This window comes from Myiozetetes cayanensis, unplaced genomic scaffold (genome assembly GCF_022539395.1).
Source record: "Myiozetetes cayanensis isolate MyiCay16 unplaced genomic scaffold, myiCay2020 scf9, whole genome shotgun sequence".
NCBI classification, from domain to species: Eukaryota; Metazoa; Chordata; class Aves; order Passeriformes; family Tyrannidae; genus Myiozetetes; species Myiozetetes cayanensis.
This window is the reverse complement of record NW_026088185.1, coordinates 7,775,842-7,780,387: the sequence shown is the minus strand read 5'-3', so window position 1 is coordinate 7,780,387 and position 4,546 is coordinate 7,775,842.

Here is a 4,546-nt window from a genome sequence, read left to right as displayed (position 1 = left end):
AAAAATATGCAATTTTTTTACAACTAAGTTAATAAGTGTTTTCAATCACTGAAAATAATTACTACCAAGAACAGACAGCAGTATGCACAGGGTATATAAAAGCCTGTGAGGGGAGAGAGAGAACAGGTGAGAGAGAGAACAAGAGGGAAGGAGAAAAGATACTGTCAAATACCTCAGAGTCTTTCAGCCTAGATTTATGCTTTTCACATATAAACAGTTTTCAAGGTATTCCTCTGTGAAGAGGAAGAAGCCCTGGAGGTCCAAAATGCACCCCACTTTTTGGAGGTTCTCTGACCCCAGCTCTCCCAGGGCCCTGAGGGGCTGGTTTCTCCCTGGAGCTCTGTCAGGCCACACTGATGCAGTTTTCACAACAAACTCGCTGGTCAAGACAAAAGTTCAATCCTGTTTTTTAATAATTTGATTTAAACACTTTTTCATTTACCAAATTCACACAATTTTCGATACGTTTGGGGAGGTTGTTTTTCTTTCCTTCTCCTTTCATTACCTTAACACAAGCATGCTAGAGGTGACCTCTACAAAAGGATAAAGAAAAATCCGAAGAGCTGAGGTGAGCAAAAGCCAACACTAAGGCCAGGTGGCCCCTGACAGACCTGTTTGACTATTTCCCGTATTGTTATCATGCTCAGCCCCAAGAACCTCACCTCGGCCAGGTACTCAGCAATGAGCTCTGGGATGTGCACCCAGAGTCTGTTGTTCTTTCATCCTTTTCATGCCATCATGTCCCATCAGCGCTGTTCATCAGAAACAGTAACTCAGGTTGACATCATTCCAACCAGAGATGGGAGCTATTGAATTATCTAAGGACAAACCTAAATACTAGCTTTTAAAGGATAACTGATCTACTAAAAGCAAGTATTGTTTTGGACGTGCCACGTCATATTTCTCACGCTTGGCTTTGCATTGCACTGTTATCTCCTGCCATGTCATCTGAACAACATGAAGTTGCATGGCACAACATGACAGATGCCTCAGCAATGAAGAGAGACACTCTCTAGATTTCAAGTCCATTATAGCTCATCTCAAATAAAATATTCAAAGGATATGAATTATGGTGTGTCTGCAGGCCAAAAGAAACTCAGGTTTCCCAAATTATCTGCAGAAAACAGATCTCCTCAATTCACCTACTTTTCACATAATTAATGCTCTGCTTCCATTAAATGCTATTTCATTATCATCTTATTCCAAACAACTTGATCACAAAGTAAGGAAAGCTCTTCTTTCAGCTTTTTAGCTATAATAACAATTCTGGATAGAGATAGACTCTTTTTAAGCACAATACTGATCATAATCCCTGATTTACTGTTGGAGAATCTTCCCTCCATTAGGAAGAGGTAATTACCTCTTCTTACCTTAGGTAATCTCCATAAAACAACATGAGAACACTCTGCCATTCTTCACAGGAGCAGCCCATCCTTGTCCTTTCCAAGAAGGTTGTTCTCTTAAATGTTCCTTGAGAAACTCTGAAAGACAATAAATCATTAAGAAAGTATTTTAATAAAAAGTATCCTAGAAGTAAGCATCCATGCGTATTCTGCTTCAAATTATTAAAAGCTTTCTAATTTTTATTCTCCTTGAGTGAGAAGGAAAGAGAAAGCAGACAGGTTATCCTGTCTGCCACTGAAAACTACCTCCTCTTTTTCCAGAAATATCCAAAAAATGTTTCCATTCATAGCTTCTGATCTGAAATTGGGGAAAACAAACAGCATTTTCTTCCAAAGAACCTGGCACTTTTGACGGAATTTAGAACACTGGTAAGTATTTCAATCACACCTCCTAAAATCCCATCTTCCATTTTTTTAACAAAAACAACAACAAAGCCCCCTCTCTCAAGCTCTGGCTCCCTGGTCCCTGTGACCTTGATCTTCACAGCCACCACAGAGGCTTGGCTGTGGGAGTAGGTTTTGAGGATGAAGCTGGTTGTCTGGTCCAAAAGCATAGCCAGTTCCCTGTAGGTAATCATGGCCCATCCTGCAGATCCTGCCATTTTTCATGTGCTTTTAATATCACCTCCGTATCTTTTTTAATGGAGCTGCTCATCCTGCTCCATGCCCCACATATTCACTAGAGGAGTACAATACACTGGCAAGTCCGGTCTGACTGGCCATATGCTGTTCAATTTGTAACTGCTGGTGTCCTGACCTCACTTTTGTCCAAGCTGATAAAAAGTCCAACTGAGCAGCTGAAATATTCTCTTTTATCTGAAGCTAAGGAAACTATTTTTCCCCCTTTCGCAAAACTTAATTTGCTTTGAAAAAAAAAAAAATGCAGTTTATTATTGTGCTCCATTAATGTCTGAGGAAATACACAGAAAACGTCTGGTACATATGGTATTTTTATGTGGCTTATTTTTTTTCCTTGTCTACAAGTCTGCACAGAATCATTACTATTTGGCGCACAGCAAAAGGAAATCTCCTGTGCACAACGTGATTTAGTCTGGCCGATAAAGTGGAAGTGGATTTCTTTGTTGCATATTAAGTTCTGCTGGATACCATTTGCACAGGAGAGTAAAACTGCAGTTTCATGTTTTTCTGTGATGATACATTTCCCATCAGACACACGCATCTCCCTCTTTCCCCAAATATTAAAGTTTCTCCCAGCAGTGACTCTTCAAATTTCCCATTCTCACATATTGGCTCTCCAAAGACAGTTACTCTCGGCACAGAGTTGCCAGCCAGGAGCCAGGCACGGAGGATCCCTCCTAGCGGGAGCGGGCTGGATAGCCATTGGGACAAACAGAGTCCTTGTAGGGAGGGCTGGATGCCCTGCCCCCCAGCAACAGTGCTGCAAGATGGGATGATCTCTTCCTGGAGCCTCTTCCAACCAGTACACCGAGGATGCTGCTGCATCCTCCTTCTGCAGCCCCCATTTCACCAACCTCCCTCTCTTCCAGCAGAAGTCCCAAGCCCCACATGCTGCCCAGATTCTAAAACACCTTGGGCACAGGTTTCCCTTTGCTCACCTCATGCTAAATAGCCCGTGTACCTGCCACACTGTGTGCTACCCCCCGGGTTGTCTCCCTCATCTAAGGAGCTGAGAAGCAGGAAGAGATTTCTATTCCCCAGCTCAGTGCTTGCTCCTATACACAAAACTCCACATCACATCTGAGACGCTGATACCTTCTCAAAATGTTAAGTACTAGTAACTATTGCTAAAGGAGAGGCCATCCACAATCCACTGCAGTTATTGGCATCCATCAGCAGAGTTGGGTGAGTTGTACTGGTCCAGATTGGCTGCCCAGTGCCAAAGACAGTGCAGTAAATCAGTCTCTGCTTCTCTAACCCATTACATAATCTTCTCTAACGCTTTCAGAGCACCACACAAACTGGGTGCTGCTGGTGAGACTGGCTCATAACAGAAATACAATTTTATTCTAAAAAAAACATTGAAAGGGTTGATGGACTAATTTCTCTGGGCTATGCTTCTGGAAGGAGCAGCCTGTGGCTAAGGGGGGAGATGCCTTCCACTGGGACAAATCCTATGAGCATTGTTAGCCTTGCTGCCCAATAACACAAAACTCGCTCAATTATCACACGTTTAATAAACCAGCCAGTCCAGCCTCCATTTCCCCAGAAGCTTTTAACCAGCTTCAAACAACTCTGGCTGAATTGCAGAGGTTCCAGTGGCATGACAAATGTCACTGCGACAGATGGAGCAGACCATAGGGAGGGAAATGTCACTGTGACCCAGGAACAGCCCTCAGAGAAACCCTTCAGCAAGAGGCAACCAAATTTCATGTCTTCATCTGCCTGCTGGGTGCAGACACTGCTGGACCTGGTGCCAGCAGACACAGCACCACTTCTTCCCATCCCATGTCCCATCCACATTCTCTTTTCTCCCTTGTCCAGTCGGAGCAGACATCAGCTGCCTCAAGGTATCAGCCTTCCCATGCTGGGCTCTGCTCTCCCACCTTCCACAGCTCTTCTCATTAGCCAGCCCTTCATCTTCGCAGTTAGATGGCCACACCTCTAAAGTCACTGGTAGCTTGGACAATAAAATTCAATAAATTGAAGATGACCTGTATGGTCCCTGCTTTTCTTCCCCCCCCCCGTCCCCCCCCCATTAATTCCTTTCTCCTTCGTTTCTTGTCATATTGTTTTACCTAGTACTCCATGCCTAATAAATTATCAGTAATGCTCCAGCATCAAACATTTATTATCCTGAGCACCACGTGAGTAATGAGTGACTTAACCTCCAATTTTTGTCCGTATAATTCACGCACATTGATTTTACATGAAAAGAACTCTTGACTTACATTGGATGACCCTGATAAATTTAATCTCTTTAATGCTTCTTCTTTCTAAATAAATGTAAAATGTTTTCCTCTAGAAAGTTTCTCAGCAGTAAAAACTGTATTGAAACTTGGCAAAAAAACTCCTCCACTACTCTGCCAAATTAATTAATAAAATTTAAAAAAACCCTCAAAACCCTGCATAAAAATTCTCCTATTCCTCCAAGCGCTGGCAGCTCAGCCAGTCTGACAGTGTTGTTACAAATGTGACAGGTAATCAGAGCTGACAGCTGGTGT